Source organism: Symsagittifera roscoffensis, chromosome 1 (genome assembly GCF_963678635.1).
Source record: "Symsagittifera roscoffensis chromosome 1, txSymRosc1.1, whole genome shotgun sequence".
NCBI lineage: Eukaryota > Metazoa > Xenacoelomorpha > Acoela > Convolutidae > Symsagittifera > Symsagittifera roscoffensis.
Window position 1 is genome coordinate 74,213,504 of NC_087062.1, and position 18,385 is coordinate 74,231,888.

The following is an 18,385-nucleotide window of genomic DNA, read 5'->3' on the forward strand; positions in this document are numbered from 1 at the left end:
CAATGGGTAAGGTCGGAGCTGGAAAGCACAGATCTTCGGGAGAGTCTTAATGTCCTCGGTAAAGCGACAAAAGTAGAAGACAAAGAGGAGCCCAAGGAACAGGGACTAAAACTGAACGTTATATCTGGCAAGACTTTCGGCATGACGAAGGCGGGGACCAAAATAATGTCCATCATCTCAGTCGCAGGGCACCAGGTGGTCAAGAACTTGAGTGAACCATCCGAGATTACACTAATTCACCTGGACATCTATGCCGACTACCTGAAGGAGAAGGATCCCAAACTGGACTCCAGGGCAGTGCGAGCGCTGCTCACAACGGGAGGTCCGAGGCTGATGAAAGTGGACGGACATTATATCGATGTCCATGGCCCTTACCCGATTCTGATGAATGTGTATGGCATCAATATCTACACGAAAGCTCACATAACTGATGCGAACGATCAGGTTGGCCGGATATACATTGGTCAAGAGGAGCTGAAGGTCAGACGAATCGGACACAACGCGATGCTCGAACAAGATGCGGTGCATATTGGTTGCGAGGCCGATCTGGCCGCACACGTTCTGGACGTGCAGGGCAGACAACTTTCAGTAAAGGGACTGCTAGACACGGGAGCAGTGGTCAGTGTCATGCCAGTCAAAACTTGGACCGACATGGGTTTCGATAGGTCGGATCTCATACCGACAAACATCAGGTTGGCAGCTGCCAATCAGGGAGCGATCTATGTCGCCGGACGAACCCCGATCATCTCACTGCAGCTCGGAGGGAGACATCTTTGGATGAGCTTCCTAGTAGTAGAGAATTTGGATGAAACCGACCAGTTCATCCTAGGAAGGGATTTCGTTCGCAACTTTGACGTCACGATCGATCTCAATGATGGATTGATTAGGATCAAGGATCCTGAGAGAAAGTATGAAAAAAGACCCCTTAATAAGATCTTAATTAATCAGGCCAAGGTGCCGATTTTTCTAGATCGAAAAGTCAGATTAAAACCGAACCAAGCCGTAGTAGCGACGTTTAGGATGAGGAACTTGAATGAACTCAGCAATGACAGACAGGTGTGTCTGGTACCAAATCCAAACAGTAAAAGCTCGGCTATTTTAGGAAGAAGCTTCTCACTCACTCAGAGCGGACTGTGTGTGAGTGTGTTATTGAACACAGAAGCAACAACAGTGACAATACAGAGGGGAAAGAAACTTGGCTACGCTTTGCCTCTGAACACAGACTTTCTGAGTGTGGAGAACTTGAAGAAGTTTGATGTAACTAAATGTCCATTACATGCGAACCAAGAATGTATAATGAAAAGAGTAAATGAATTGAAATCTTCTAGGAAATTGTTTTCAATGAAGTCGGAAACAGATGATGGGCTGTCTAGTTGTTCCAACTTTCCTGAGAGGCCGACGGAAGCAGAGTTAGCAGCGAATAGGCCTGTCCTACCTGAGATAGAACATCTGAAGGGTAAAATATCTGACAAGGAACTAGATTCGCTCAGGGCGGTGCTAGATCGGAACGCAGACGTTTTTTCAAAGCATAAGGCCGATATAGGTTGTTGCAATTTTGTAGAGCACGAGATTGAGATAGAAGAGGGCTCGGTACCTCATAGGGAAGGGGCGAGAAGAATGACCCCAAACAAAACAGAAGCGTGTAGGAAGGAAATTGAAATGTTAATGGAGTACGACATGATTGAGCCGTCGAAGTCCCCATGGGCTTGTGGCGTGGTCATGGCGAAAAAGAAAGGGAACAACTCAGATTTTGTTGTGATTTCCGTTATCTGAACGCAGTGACTATAAAGGACGCATACCCGATTCCCCGCATCGATGAGAGCCTATCCAAGCTGGGAGACGCTAAGTTCTTCACGACGTTGGATTTGGGCTCCGCATTCTGGCAAGTGCCACTCAGAAAGCAAGATCGAGAGAAAACAGGTTTCGCGTGTGAGCTGGGACTGTTCCAGTGGAAGAGGATGCCATTCGGATTGTGCAACGCGACGGCCACATTCCAGCGACTGATGGCCCAGGCACTCACGAGCGTCACTAAAAAATACGGGAATCTCATTATGTGTTATGTCGATGATGTCGTGATTGCAACACCAACCTTAGAAGACCACATAGAAAGGTTGGAGGAGGTGTTTTCTTGCATGAAGCAGGCGGGTCTGAAATGCAAACCCTCTAAGTGTGAAATCCTCAGGGATTCCATAAAGTATCTGGGCCGCCTGGTTGACAAACATGGAGTGAGACCAGATCCCGAAGCGGTTGAAGCAGTGCTGACCTGGAAGGCACCTAAGACAGATACACAGCTGATGAGTTTTCTGGGATTCGCAAATTATTATCGAGAGTTCATCAAGGGGTATGCTGACAAGATATACCCCATGCAGAGGCTGATGAGAAACAAGGGCAAAAAGTTCACCTGGACTGATGAGGCACAAGTTTCATTTGAAAACATCAAGCGTGAACTTTGCGAGGCACCGGTCTTCGGCATGCCAACAGAGAAGGGAATGTTCGTGCTGGACACGGATGCATCAGTGGTTGCGATATCGGGCATACTTCACCAGGAGCAGGAGTGGAACGGGAGAACGGTTCTTCGTCCGATAGCCTACGGGAGTAAAGTCCTGAGTGATACTGAAATGAAGTACGGCGCACCAAAAGCGGAGATGTTTGCGGTGATCACTTTCGTGGAAAAATACAGGGCCTACTTGGGGAGTGCTCCCTTCAAGTTACGTGTGGATAATCGTGCCCTTGCCTGGCTGAAAACCTATTCGATGGACCAAAGCTATATTGGTCGTTGGATTGTGCGCCTGGATGGATACCACATGATCATAGAGCACCGTACCCGTGACAAGCACCAGAACGCAGATAGCCTCAGTAAAAAGACAGAATTTTATGAGCGCCTCGAGGAGAAGCAGGCTAACCAATCAGAGATCAAAGACGGGTTTTCCTTTCTGGACAAAGAAACCTACGATAAGCTGCCACTTACTAGGTGGTTAGACAAATCAGGACATCCTATACCTGGACATCCTGACCTTCCAGTGGAGACGGCCGCGGAGATAAAGCTTTTAGCCAGAGGCGAACCCGTTCCGTTGGACCTGCTAGTCCGATCCAACTTGGTACAGCAAGAACTGACCAGGCTGGGTATAAACAGCATCGCTTTATTGAATAAGACGGTGAACGTGGCGCCGGACGTCATGGGAAAACTCCGTGACTTGTTGGATAGGGAAGTGAATAGGCATGATCGTGAATGGATGGAGACCATGCAGAGGTTGACTGTCACCGAGAGAACAGAGAAGAGGCCAGTGTCCATTCGCAGCCGAGGCGTTGAACGGGATTGCAGGTCGATCGTCAACCAGCTGGTGACCTCGATGCCGAAAGAAGTATTTTTGAGAACTTCGTTCACTGAATATGGAACATCGAATCAAAACCAAGCTACTGAGGAAGTCAGGATCAGGTCGAAATCTAGCTTCACGAGGAGAGTGCACTTCACGGATGCAAAAGAGGAATACGAGCCAAGCCCAGATTGTTCGTCCATGGACGAGACAATGTCCGGGGAGTCTGACACCTTCGAGCCAGTCAAGGACGTCTCCTCTGATGAGTCAGACACCTTTGAGCCCGTGCAGGACGACTTGTCCGGGGAGAGGTTGACTAGACCACCTAGGGGCAGAATTTTGTCCGGGGAGTCGGGTTCAAAGCGACCGATGGACAGAGTTTTGTCCGGGGAGTCAATAAACATCTCAGACAACTTGGAATATGATGTTGAGGAATCAGTCGACTCAAGTGGTGACTCGAGACCCCAGTCCTGGGACAACACGTTTGAAACAGCTTCCAACTCCGATATGTCAGAGATCGCAATCCACTCCTTATTGGTAGACTGGAAGCAGCGTGGGCTGGACCGAGAAACACATCAGGATCCAGACAGGGACAGATACACCTCAGATGAAGAGGGCACTGTGGTAGATAATGCCGCAGACGAGCTCGAGCTGATAGCAGTTTCAAAACGCCCAGCCAGATTGCTGCCACATGGTACGGTCGTCCGTACCAATCTGGAACCATCTGTGCAAGAAGCGACGCCTTTGAAAAAGATATGGTGTGTCAAGTTGATGGACGATGCTCATGCTCCGGAGATAATGAGTGGGCAGATGAACGTGGTGAAGACGTATTTGAAAGCCAGGTACAGGCTGTCGGATCTCCTAAGGGCTCAACGAAATGATAGAATGACGAGCAGTCTGAAGAGATGGATTGAGAATGGAGCACCTGACAAGGGAGACTTGGAAGAAGACAGCTACAAAATCCTGAAGCAATTCTACCTGAAGCGAAACGACTTGTTGTACCTGAATAAGGACGGAATCGTTGCCTGCAAGCGAAAAGAGGAGGACAAGGTCCTCTATAATTACAATTCAATAGTGTTACCGCAGTTGTACCAGACCGAATTGCTCTTTCGCTCACATGATCAGATGGGCCATCAAGGCGTGGACAAAGTGTATAACAGGATACAAAAACGATTCGAATGGCCGGGATTGAAGAAGGCTTGTGAGAAATGGATAGCCGCATGCCTGTCTTGTCAACAGGCAAAGGATCCCAGGAAACTAAGGTTCCCCCTACAGTCAATAGAATCGTCAGGTTTCAACGAAGTGGTGCAAATTGATCATCAGAAAATCTGCATGACAGCAACGGGCTATAATCAGGTGCTGGTAATGATCGACCATTTTACGAAGTATGCGGAGGCAGCACCCTGCATGACAGCATCGGCAGAAGAAACGTGCGATCATTTGATAAACGTGTGGATAGCAAGGCATGGCTGCCCCATCACGTTCCAATCGGACAATGGCAAAGCATTCGTAGGTGATCTCACGAAAGAGTTAATGAAAAGGTCGCAGGTAGCGCAGGCCCACTCGACCACTTATCACCCGCAAACGAATGGCCTAGTCGAGAGGCAGAATCGCACACTGGTATCCATGTTGAGAGTCTACTGCTCACGCTATATGGATGACTGGGACAAGCACTTGCCGCAAGTGATGGGTGCTTACAACAGCACGGAGCATTCCACTACGGGAATAAGCCCGCATTTGATGCTGACGGGTCACGAAAAAGCACTCCCATTAACGTTCTTCTACCCTGAATATGAAGGGAAGAGGACAGAACCGCAAACGTACGTGCGGGACGTTATTAGAAGACAGCAGGACCTTAATGACTTATGCAGGAGGAATACGCAACAGGCGCAAATTAGACAAAAAAGGAGGTTTGATAAAAGAACAGCCGATGCAAAAGCCTACTCAGTTGGCGATTACGTCTGGGTGTTCCAGGAAGTGGTTCCACCAAAAGGAACCAAGAAACTATTAAAGAAGTGGCGTGGTCCATTTCAGATAACAGAGGTGCATCAAGGAGGTCGTTTTTATCGGCTGAGCACAGGAAGAGCGGCTCATTACGAGAATATCAAACCACACAACGCCTCGTCCGAGGATTGGTGCATCCCAGCGGACATGCAAGAGGGAGACTATTTAATAGTGGATCCTGCTTGTGAAGTGAATGAAAGGGGTACTCGCGACAAGAACGACGGGAATGAGGTGGTGGACGATTGTGATCTACCACTGGATCTCGAGTTGACTGAGCGAGTAGAGGTGGACGATGAAACTCTACCCTATGCCGAAGAAGACTGGGATTGCCCGGAACAAACCGAAATTGACAAAGGAATACAGCCTGACTTTCCGCTCACTATTGAGACACGCCAAAACAAGGGAGAAAAGAACCAGAAGAAATACAATCCGTATGGCGAGGACTTCGTTGTAGACCGGATAGTAGTGAGTGATGTCATAGACTCGCTGGTGGGGCTGGACGAAGTAGCGATGCTAGAAGAAATCGACCTTGTGAACGATATAGATCAAGATTGGATCGACGATCGATCAGAACCGGAAGTGGAGTTAGAACCAGAAGCGGAACAGACTCATGAGCAAGAACTAACAAACTTGCGCGTGCTCGAATGGCTCCATGATCTGCCGACAGATCCAAAAGAGACGATCCTGACGATTCAGGACGTCGATAGAGACGGCGTCGAATACATCAGTCATGATAATACCGAGTCCAACTGGGTTGCCCCAGATGGTCCTCTACGTGTTCCACAATCCAACCTCGGTCTCCTAGACTTTGGGCGATCGACGGGGACGTCGATGGATATTTTTGTCCGGGGAGTGGGGGTAGGACTCACCCACACCGAAAATCTCATAATAAAAAAATTGAAATCGGCAAGGGAAACCGGAGAACTAGAGACAGAGGGCGAGAATGCTAAGAAACCACCTTTTGGACGAATCTTTGAATCGTATTTTGATCTACCGAACCACTATTCGAACAATATCGTTATAACGGACAGCGATTTCATACTCACAGAACGCACGTGCGCCATAGCGATAACTGCGGACGTAAGCTTCAAAACAGCACTAGCGGCCGACTTTAAAAGAGAGTACAAGAATATCGAGTTTTTGTGGAAACAGAGGCCGGGTGTAGGAGGAATGATAGCGTTGCCCCCTGTTGCATCACAGATACCAGGGAAATATTTGTGTTTTTTGGTTACGAAAGCTACTGATAGGCAACACGTGAATCCGGAGAGCTTGGTATTGGCCTTGACTCGACTTAGGGATTTCCTGGTTGAGAGAGGTGTGACCTCTCTCTCGTTGCCAGTTTATGATCCCAATAGAGGGAAGCTACACCCGAGAGAGTTGTACGCTCTTGTGCATGTGATATTTTCAGAGACTGACATAGAGGTTTACTTACATAAAAAATACTATCTGAGCATATGCTTAGAATTGCGCTCGGCGATAAGTGGTTTTTATTAAGTTGCTCGATAAGAATTAGAGTCAAGTTTTAGGTTAGGTTAGGTTAGGTTTTAGGTACAGTATTAGGGATTAGGTTTTTATGTGATAGTATAGGTGTGTGATGTTTATGTGTTTATGTTATGTTATTGTTATGATATGTTTTATGTTTGTGTCATAAAAGACCTGGGGCACCCCAGGTCATCAAGGTGACAGCGCACATTCGTGCTACTCGGACAGAGATAAAGGTGGACGATCCACCTTGGTGCTAAATTTTAAATCAGAATTGTGAAAAGAATTTCAATGAAGAGTTTTAAAGAATTGATTGATGTTGTATCCAAAAATGATGGTTCTAAGTCGCGACTTGTTTTCTAGATCTTGATTGATCAGAAATTGTTTATTGAATCCATTGAATCGAAACGACACAAGAAGACACTACACGACAGCAAGAATCAACACGATAAGAAATGGGTGACACGAACGAACTCATGGAATTCCTCTCAGCGAGTCTAGGAGCGACTCTAGACGAGATCTATCAGCGGCTGATCGATTGTGATTTCACACGAGAAGACCCGGGGTTGGCGATGTTTGTGGTCGCACTCCTCAATGCACTGGGATGAGAGGGTCGAGGGAATCGCCCTACAGAAGTCGTGTTGATGTTGGCCTTCGGTGAGTCCGGGACCGCCGAGAGAGGCCGAAACCGATTGATGAGATGGAGGCGCGGAGAGATGTCTGGCCACGACCTGGCTCGTGAGCCAGGACTCGGTGAGCAAAGGGACCACCGGCTAGGTGAGATGCCCTTGCCCGTCCAACCTGCGCAGCCACTCATTGGAGCGAAGAGAGTGAGAGTGAGCGAGATAGAGATCCAGACGTCGGAGACGATTGAGACACTGGAGAAGAAGGAGAGAGATCAGAGTGAATTGTGTGCCAAACTTCAGGAGTACAGGGCCATAGCTCGGGAGAGAGACGAATGGAAAAAGAAATTTGAAGATCTGCAGGTGGCCTACAAGGAGGATGAGATAAAGCACCTGAAGGAGCTGTATATGGCGAAGGTGAGCCAAGCGTCACCGGAAATTCTGGCGAGCATGAGAGCCTCGGAGGGATCTAACGACACATGCCCCAGGACAACAGCGCAGGAGCTGTGCGCATCGAGAGGACCTGAGGTTCTGGATTTGCGTGCATCAAGGGGGCCCGAGGCTCCTCAGCAGACACGACCGTCTGCTTCGAGTCAGAGGTTTACGATACCAGACCCTTCTGACACCTATCTAGCTCCTCAATTTCAGGAATCATTTAACCAAGTGGCCAGAGCCGCGATGGATGAGATCAACAGAGGCACTGAGCGGACACTGGTTAGGATCGTTCCTTCCCAACGTCGTGATCATTCATCAAATAGCTCGGAGCGAACAACCCGCACGATAGCGTGTTCTGCGCCTGGTGGAGTCTTTGAGAAGTCTCGCGTGGTAGACATCAGGAAGAATCTGATGGCACGTCATCAGTTCACGCAAGTGCCAGCCGAGCATCCTCGAGCCTGCCTGAATGACATGAGCTGGAACCCCGCCACGAACGACCAAGTAATTCCCCCAGGGAGTCGCCATTTGATCATTGGAGACAGTTTGGTGAGAGATCTGAATGAGATCTTCGTCTATGGTCAGACTACCATTCTGTCCTTTGGAGGAGCCTCAGTGGCTCAAGTTATCAAAATGATGGAGTTCCAGAGCGAGGATCATCTGGATACATTAGTAATAATGCTGGGGACCAATGACGTCTCGAGAGCCCCCGTGACTCCAGAGAACAAGTGGGAACCTCTATTGGTGTGTCTATTGAACGAATTGAAAGAAAAGTATAGACCCAAGCTCGTGATCCTGTGTACGATACCACCAAATCCTTTGGTGGGCACTATAGCTGCAGATTTCATGAATGGCAACGTGACGCGGTGGAATGAAATGACCCGCAGTCTGGTGAGAAACAATCCTGGCGAGTTGCGACTCCTGGATCTCGAAAATATGCTGCGCATGACTGACCACATCGCGCTCACTAAGGATGGAGTGCACTTCAATACCCAACGAGGGAGGCATTGGATTAACGATGTGTTTCAGACGCAATTGAGAGAAGTGGAGCAAGAGTCGAGGGCGACCGGTTCTTTGGCTCGGACCAATTTGACCGGAGGGAGTAGAATAAGGGCAACCGTGCCCGAATCCCTCGCCAACCGTCTAGGGCCCTTGGCAACGGAGACGGTTGGAGCCGTAACCGTCGCTCCGAGCTCAAACGTGAGAGACAGGCTGGGGACTGCTCCTCCTCCCAGGCCGCAGTCGATTGGAAGCCGACTCGGCAGATCGGTGGAACAGAATAACAGAAATAACTCCCAGACCGCGTCTAGGAGGAACGATTCGCCTGCCACGACAAATCCTGCTTCGACTGCGGGACCGTCTACAAGTACCGTGCCAGCGGAGGGAACCGAATCAGGCAGCAGGCTGCTTTGGAATAGATCAGATCCTAGTCATTGGGGTCAGTATAAGACGGACATGTCGGCGAAGTTGAATATGAATACCTTGACGTGTCGGGAGGATGCGATGAGAATGACTGGCGGTGAAAGTCCCACAGTGTCGCGACTTTATCGGATACCGGGCGTGGATTGGCTGCTCGCAGAGCAGGAGAAATTCAGCTCCTCGACCTCACTCCGACATGCAGACCTGGATGGATTACCTCATGACAATACCTTTGGACCTTTAAACACCCGGTCGCTCACCGACGTTCGAGATAGGACCCGGGAAAGGACACCACCTGTGCGCAAGGGCAAGTTCCAGACGGAGAACAAGCCCAATAACAAACATCACAAGATGTACAGACAATTCGCTAAACCAGCCGGTCAGACGGCGGGCGAGCATTCGAGGGATTACCCCCGAACTACAACAGTGGTTGGAGACGATAAGAGATACGGGAACCTGAAGGCCCCAATAGGCGATGGCCTTTTTGCAGCTTATGACCCCTTGGACATGAAGGCTGCCAAATATCTGGTTGTGGCCGGCTCCGATTATCTCTACACGCCCCGTTCTCTATTCTGGCCCGATGTGATTTTCTTAACGGCGCCTAAACTGGACTGGGGACAGGCGATAGGCATGATGATAAGTGTACGGAGAGTGGTCAGCATGGAGCCGCAGGTAATAGTGGTTGCAGGCTCAAATGATCATCTACAAAGCAGAGGCTTATTGTCACGTCTGACGGATGGATCGATCCCGAGTAACGAAGTTATAGGGGAGGCGATAATGACACTGCTCTCGGCGATGGCCGAGGTAGAGGCAGCAGCAAGACAACGTTTCACCATGAATGTGGTGAAGGTGATCTTCGTATTGTCACCAGGCTACGCTGCGTTGCCTGAACCCCTTCAATTTGTGTACACAATGGTCACGACGATAGCAGAGGGGATATTTAACGTGATAATTCCTGCCCCAACTAGAGTGGTGGACCCGGACAATTACTATCCGTCCCGATCTGAGCTTCCCGCCGTTTGGGCTGACATTTCGAATGCCATACAGGGGCTCAGAGATTGTAGCACAACTCGGTTGGTGCTAGATGAAGTTCTGGGGTTGGAGCTGTCCAACTTCGCAAGATTACTGAAGCTAAGACCAGGGGTAGGTGACGATCATCTGTTAGTACAACAGGTGGCTGATGATCTCTGGTTCAGACAGATGGATCATGCAGAGAATGAGCAGGGAAGGATGATCAGAAAGAATATGACGTCAGCAGAGGAGGACCTCATGGCAATGGCTTTGCGTACGAAGCCACACAACAACATATGGTTGTATCTGTCACCGAGGCTGTGCACCTTGGGTGAGGACGCGTTTGAGCATGCGCCGGCAATAATTAAAGAGATACACGCGTATCTGAAGAATCTACTTAATGCCCGGGAGTTGGCTGGAGGCAAGATGTTGAAACTGATGCAAGGCGTAAACACGATGTTGCTGGACAAGTTCCAAGCTGACGTGCTGGCCACGAAGGCACAGTATGAACAATCAGATGCTATCTTGGGTGGAATGGGAGTGGGATGGACGCCATCTTTCCTATCGACGTGCTATCCGAAGGCATCTAGGAACCTGATCGCGAGCTTCGTCAAAGACATCAGGAAGTTGTCGATTGGCCTGGTGCTAGCCTTATACGTGACATTTGGTCATGAAAACTTTGTGAAAGGACCGGCAAACCTCTTTACCCAAGCGTTGGCAGATTTGAGATTGGACGGACTCCTGACTCTGATTGCCATGACCTATGGTCGACTGGGAGATTTGCTTGTGCTATTACGTTACCCTGAACAACTACAAGGACCTCAATTGCCAGGAGCCTATGCCCATGCAAAAGAGAATCAACAAACATGGCTTCCTGGGTCCAGGCCGCTGCCGGACCAATGCCATCGATATCCACCGATAAGGAGGATGTTGTTGGGAGTCACATCTCCCATCACTGCCCTCGTATCGGAGCAGCTCGTGACGCAGAGAAGAGAATGCTGAAGTGGAGTGGAGGGATGGAGCCGCGCTTCATCAGCTGGAACGTTGCTGCCGCGCATACGGTCGACTTCTCATTCCCCGATGCCTGGAGCAGGAAAAAGATCAAAGCACTACCCTCCAGGAGACCAGAGGTCTCGGCTGAAACGTGGAACGAAGTATATTCTCCCGCGGATGACTTATCGAGACTGAAGTGGTCAGGAGAAGCGAAAGTGGTGATGCTGGAGGTGGCAAGGGAGAGCAGAGGAGGCTCATATATAACGATAGATGACCTGGCCCCACATGGCGAGGAGTTGGTAGAGTTCCTGGTCGATGATGAATTGTTTTATCATGCAGGAGACATGGCCGTACCGGCTCGGCCGGATTCGGGCACAGACGCGCGACAAGGACCCTCGGGACCTAGGCCGAAACTTGATGCGGACGACGATGAATTGATGGATCAGGACGATAAAGATGATGGGACCGGAAGTAAGACGGAGAAACCGGGAGAGACCGATCTAGGAGCGCTGGAAAGGGACTTGCTAGAGTACCGGTTCAGTGAAGATGACGAGGGGGAAGTCGATGGGAGTTTATTGTTAATGGCACTATCGTCCTTCATGTCTCCTACAAAGGAGGCGTCGGCCGATCTATCTCCGATGGATCCAATAAGCCAGGCTAGAGAGTGCCGAAGCAGGGATCCGCAGAAACTGCTTTATGAATCACCAAGGATGAGGAAAATCGAAGAGTCAATGAAGATATCGTTCCTCAGCACATTACCAGAAGAAGAATGGGAAAGATATCAAATGGAGTTGGAAGGCAAGACAGGAGCAATCTGGAGCCGAGTAAACTTCATGGAGAAATCTTGGGACGTGATAAGGCGATATGGGACGCAGTCCATAATGAAGGTGGGATTGAACCAACCCATCATGCGTGAGGTCCTAGAAAAAATAGTGAGCTCCATGGAGTCGGATGTTCTGACAGAGTCAGTGACAGAAGACAGTGCCGATGATCAGCATGTTGCAAAGAAATTACCTGTCAGACGAGCCAGGAAAGGGCTGAAGCGACTAAAAGGGAAAGCAGGAAGTCGAGCCATGAACCCGAGAGTGGTGAAGTCAAGAGCCAGCGCAGTGGTGACCTCTTTAACGAGCGCAGGTCGTTCAGGCGAGAGCGGGCAGGGAGATAGTACAACGCTGACAGGGGGAGAAAAAGAGAATCTGATACCCCCTATGCTCTTGGCAGGTCTGACCGTAACCGCCACTAGATCGAAGAAGACGGCGCGAACCCTGGCAGACACTAAGTTAGAAATGGAAGTCATCAGTCAATGTGGATCTGGAGGACTTGAAGATTATAGGCCCTCGCGAATCAACATGGCCAAGTTGAAACTGGAAGGACAACTCGACGTGGTCGAGTACAGTCGAATAACTGTGCCGGAATCGGTCCACATGGGAGATCCGGCAGGGGGTTATGTGGAGATGTTGAAAGCGAGGAACTCCGCGAGAGGGCACCTGATGGCTTGGAGTGAAAAGCGGGCCATGCAAGAATATCTGAAAGGGCTTACGGAGAACTCTAACTTCAATCGAAGAGAGTATGGCACAGTAATGTCATCAGAAGCGAACGAAATTGGATTGGAAAAACTGCTAGAAATTTCTTGGAGGGCGGCCCTCCAGAAATACTTCGATGAGACGATGAATGCACCTGCTACTATGGCAGCATACCTGGCTCATCCTTGCGTGAGAACTGATCTGCAAGTACGACTGGCTTGGTGCTTGATGGGCATCAAAAAGGCGGAGTATGAAGCCAGTAATGACTCGAAATCACGAGAACAGGAGCTAGAGTTAATGGAAGCTCTACGAGCATTGATTTCGAAAGACGATTCAGCGATAGCATGGGCTAAGCGTAAGGATGCCCTTTGCTTTGTCAGGTTCGTGGTGGATCGCATCCCCACTCCTGTGTTGGGAGAATGTATAAAGATCATTCGGCAAAAGGGAGTTGATTGCGAAAGGAACTTCCTTAGGGCACTCCTAGAGCTATATCAGGACATGCCATTGACCGTGCCAAGCAAGGAGTCGAATGATATGGAAAGCTATCGCAAGTTGGAAGAGGTGAGAAGATACTCCAACAAAGAATTGAGAGTGAGCAGAGACTTGATTGAAGCGGCCAGAGGACAAAAGGAGTTTGCAACACTAGGGAAACTGAAGTCGTTCCAGTATGTGTCTGGCATACCGGGGATGGCGTATAATCCCTTCGTGAACGAAGAAGCCAGGGAAGCATACTTCGACTATGAGCAAGTCACAGTGCTCAACTTCTGGGTTGAACGAATTAAGGAAATCGGAATGCTGATGGTGGAACAACCCAAGCTGGGAATTATTTTGGAAGAACGAGTGGTCGAACCCTCAATTCCCGAGCTAAAAGGGCAAGTGAGTTTTGATTGTGGTTCTTGGGACGGTCCCTTGAAAACTAGTCTAGTAGTGATGTGGGAACTCATGAAGCCTTCCTGGTGTCCCCATCCTAACGCAGGCTTAATCTGGGACATGACCGCGGATGTCATGTTAGAACGGGATGATGATGCGAGTTTACATGATCTGGCCATGATACATCACCTGCTGGCCATGAGATTGACGAAGAGGAAGAGCAACCCATCCACTGAGCTGTCCGAGGAAGGTACATCGAGTAATTGGTTGAAGCAAGGCACGTGCTTGGCTCAACACAGTGGGATGGAAGGACATGTTTGTAACATGGGACACTGCCTGATTACGCTGAGCGAGCAGCATCGACAACTGGCACGATTGTATGGAAGATTGAGCATGTCAGATAAGAGTGCCATGGAGTTGGTCGCAGACTGCCATGGGGTGACGGACATAAAACCTGATCACAGCCTTGGGATTTTGTAGCATGACGAGTTCGATAGAATCGCTCGAGCGCTTGGAGCGTGCCCATGAGCTAGTGACGTCCCTCAGCGTGGAAATATTCCCTGGAGCATTACAGACAGAGCAAAAGATTGGAGGCTGGCGAGAAGCCCTAGAAAACGAAATGAATCTGAAGGATAGTGAAGCCTATCACAGACCTACTGGTTCAAAATATATGGTGGGTTCAAGCTCCGCGCCATATTTTAATGGCAAGTATCCTACGCACATGGTAGTGATGGATGCGAGGACGCAACAAGTGTTGGTTGACCAACTTTTCTCTGTGCCAAAGTGCGTGAGGTTGGCCAGAATGTCAGAAAGGTCATATGACTTGTTGGCAAAGATCTTTCGGGCAGTCCCGAAGAGATCCGAAGGCGAGTTGCAAGACGTTGTGGGTGAAGAGTTCATGAGACTGAACGAAGGTAACGTGAGTGAGTTCCAGAAACAGAAAGCGAGTGGAGCGTTACCTACTGAATTCCCCACCATAGAAGAGAAAGACGATTTACATAGAATTCTGATGGAAGTGGAACCGTTGCTGGGAGCCTCAGGGTATCGGACCCGAAGGAACATAGTGAGAACCCATGGGGAGTATCCTTGCCACTGCTTGGCGCAGACGTTGTGGTACCCCAAACGCGGGAATCTGATCCTAGTATGGGACGTGGAGGAGTTGTACTCCACGGGGTTGCCCGATCAGAATCAACAAATGTCAATCGTGGTGGTTAGCGCCATGCTAGCAGTGAGATGGTTGGAGGCTAACGCGGACACAAGTGAGCAGGAGACGGCCGTGCCGACTCCTGAACAGCTGAGCAACGTAAAAATGAGTTGTGAGTTGGATCTTTTCAGAACCACCTGCAAGGTTCTGAGAATACCTAAAGCCATTGAAAGAATATGGTCAAGGCAAAGATTGATGCCTTGGTTCCCTGCAGTGATGACATCTTGGATGTATGAACGCGCGAAGCGTCACATGTCAAGGAACACGGAAGCCTATCAATCTTTCCAGCTAGATATAGGACCAGGAGCCTATAAACGAGCATTCTTGACGCACAGAAACGCGGTCACCACAGCGGTGAAGCGGGTAGCTGGAACGCCTTGTGTTACTGAAGATGAGAAGAAAGAGGTCTTAAGAGCTGACCTAGAACGAAACGTGAGCCTGTGTCTTCACAACAGCTTTTGCAGGAACCGGGAGCAGAAGGTGAATGTGGACTTGCTACCTTGTTGCAAACCGAGGCTGTTGGAACAGGAGGGTTGGGGCACGGCCCGCAACTCTCTGGACATGTTAGAGAAAGTTCTGGAAGACAGTGACGCTGAACATCAGGATGGAGAAATGATGGAGTGAAGATGACCAAAGAAGAGAAGAGAAGGAGAGAAAAACTTGATTGTATTTGTGTGCTAAAACTTAAACCAATCAACCAAGTTTTGATTATTGAACTTGTTAAACTTTTTGTTTTGATCTAGTTTGGTCAGACCAAACTTTGAAAATGTTGCAATTGTTAAAATTGTTGAAATTGTTGATTTTAGTTACTACTATCTATGTATGTATATAAGGAACATAGGTGAGTATATTTACCTATTTATTCACGACTGAAGTTTTTAACCTGTGTAAGACACAAATTCACTGTGTGGCGACATGGTAAGTTTGAGTAAACTCGCTCGAGAAGGGTGGGTAACTCAATAACTTTCCTAGCCACAGAGTTTCTTAGTTTTAATATGGAAAGGACCGCATAAATGACTGATTATACTTGGTGAGTGAAGTTAAGTTAATTTTAACGGGTGCGTGGCCGTGCCACGTCCCACTTTTTAATCAGAGGCGAAAAGAAGTTTTTTGGCGAGATGACGTAAGTAGTCAGAAAAGAAATTTTATCTAGGACACTCCTCATGGTGCAAATTTTGTGAAAATGTTGAAAGGCAGTGAGATGTAGTACGATGCCATTTGTGAACACGTAGTGAGTTGAGGTGGAGTAGATAAATTTCAATTTCTTATGCAATTTGTAAGATTGGTTACTGAAAACTGGATAACTACTTGACGATAACCCGGTGTTATGCGATCAATAGGGACATTGATGGAGACTTGTCCGGGGAGTATGTGCCATTCTGCCAGATGACACAGCATATCCTTCCCGCGACAGAAAAAAATGTGACTAAAGGCCTTATGAACAAAAAAGTGTTGCGACGGAGGGTCAGAATGTTCTAGAATTTTTATTTTTAAAATTTCGATTGGAAGAAGAACATTTCTGAGGAATAGAAAAAAGACGGCCATTTTGAATAAAAAAGACGAAAATGAGAACCACGATAGAGATTGTGAAGAACAGTTGTATCAGAGACAGAAAAACAGGGAGCCTCTTATCGTGGCAAAAACACACGATAAGGACCTTAGCGACAGATATTTGTGGAGACGGAGGCTTCAGTGGGGGGAAGAGAAATACCACGGAACCCTCCCGGGACACGAAATATAAGAGATAAGAGTGTTATCTCAAGAAAATCACGGGAGCGGAGGCTTGGTCCCCCAGAGACTGTTATATGTGAAGGGACTGGGTAAACTAACTTCAACAGTTGCTGTAATGTCCTAGATCTTAATTAACACCGTTATTATTTAATATTTTAGAGCATGAGTAGATAGAAAAAGGGAAAGGGTCAATCCATCTCCAATGGATTTAATATAAAACTGTCACACAAAAACATATAAAAATAGGTTGTTCGAGCCGTGTTTTTAATGACAGTCTCAGGATCCGAGACTCAGCTATGTGGTTGTGTTCGCATGCAAACGAAAGCTGATCAAAAGTCGTTTGACTGATGGCCTAAAAATGGTAACTTTTTACTTTGCCCTAAACAGACCAGAAAATCAACTGGCAAGGTCGAGACGGTGAAAAACGAGTAGGATTAAGGTAACTGACGCCTGCCAGTCGTTAATAGGTACTTTTTCTACGCTCCGTCGCTGTGTGATATTTGGGCGAATGTTACAAATTGTTCTGCCTGTAATAAATCTAACAGTTTCTTCTCATATGTCTCCTTTTTCATTAAAAAAAAAGGATCAACACACGCGATGAATTCAGGAGCCGGGAATTAACACTTAAATTATAGTCTATGTATAACATGGCTAAAAGTAAAAAAACCGACTCAAACCGATGTCAGAATCAAAATTTTCCCAAATCGAAATGTTATAACCATGAAAGAACGAAAAACTTGAAAATCTCAGAAATTTACAGGAAAATGTTATTAATGAATTGGACAGCATTTTAAGACATGTTTCTCAATTTTCAGGTCTTTGATCGTTCTGTAAATATTGTAAAAAAAATTTAATCCTGATGATGCACAAAATGTGCGAAAACGTTTGAATTAACATTTTAAATTTCTTGTGGAACAATACGTTTGACGGCTGGTAATCCAAGACTCAAATAACAATTGTAAGCCACTTGTCTGCATACCCGTACTCTCTAAGCTGACGTAGAAAGTATATTTTTCGGGCTTTTTCTAGAGCTTCAAAGCTGTCAAATCAAACAAAAAACGCAAATTGAGAGAGAGAGAGAGAGAGAGAAATTGAATTACGTCTTGACTAGACAGTATTAAAAAAAGCAAATTGTTCACTACGCAAAATCAAGCAAAATCAGATACAAAGAGAGACTATGTACCCTGAAGATCTTACCACTCTCAATGTACATCGAACTCCATGATATACTGTTTCTTCAATCGGTCATGGACGGTAAATACAGCGTCAGTGAAGATTCAATTCCAATATCACTGAGAGAAAGCACTACGAGACAATGCAGCGAATTCGAGCTCAACAAAAACCGCATCAGCAAAACAGACGAAAATTTCTGGACGAGAGCCCCGAAACTTTTCAATATACTCCACAAACAGTTTCGCGACAACCCGACGAAAAAACAACTGACAGAAAGTTACTTCAACTACTTTGAAAACAGTTACAATCAGCTAGACACATGCACCTGGCGTGTACTGTGTTCCTGTGGATCGTGTAACCCCTACCAAAAACTCATGCCAGCTGAAAACTGAAGGGTTGACACCCCTGGGCCAATGAGCCCTAAAGCCTCTACTACTACTACTACTACTTCAGTTTCTTGTTCATTAACATCTCTCTAATTGTTTTTGTCTATGTTATTTAAGGTTGTCAAAAGTAAATATATCTCTAGCAGGCAACGTTCAATTCCTAATAAAGTATAACGTTTTTTTCGAAATGGCACTATGCTGAACAAGAAGTTTGCAATTT

General features: G+C 47.6%; 1 protein-coding gene across 1 annotated transcript in view; it reads left to right on the plus strand.

Annotated features, from left to right (window-relative positions):
* Positions 1–18,385, plus strand: part of LOC134848760 (WD repeat-containing protein 48-like) — a 391,131-nt gene that overhangs the window by 358,542 nt on the left and 14,204 nt on the right. The window lies entirely within an intron of this gene.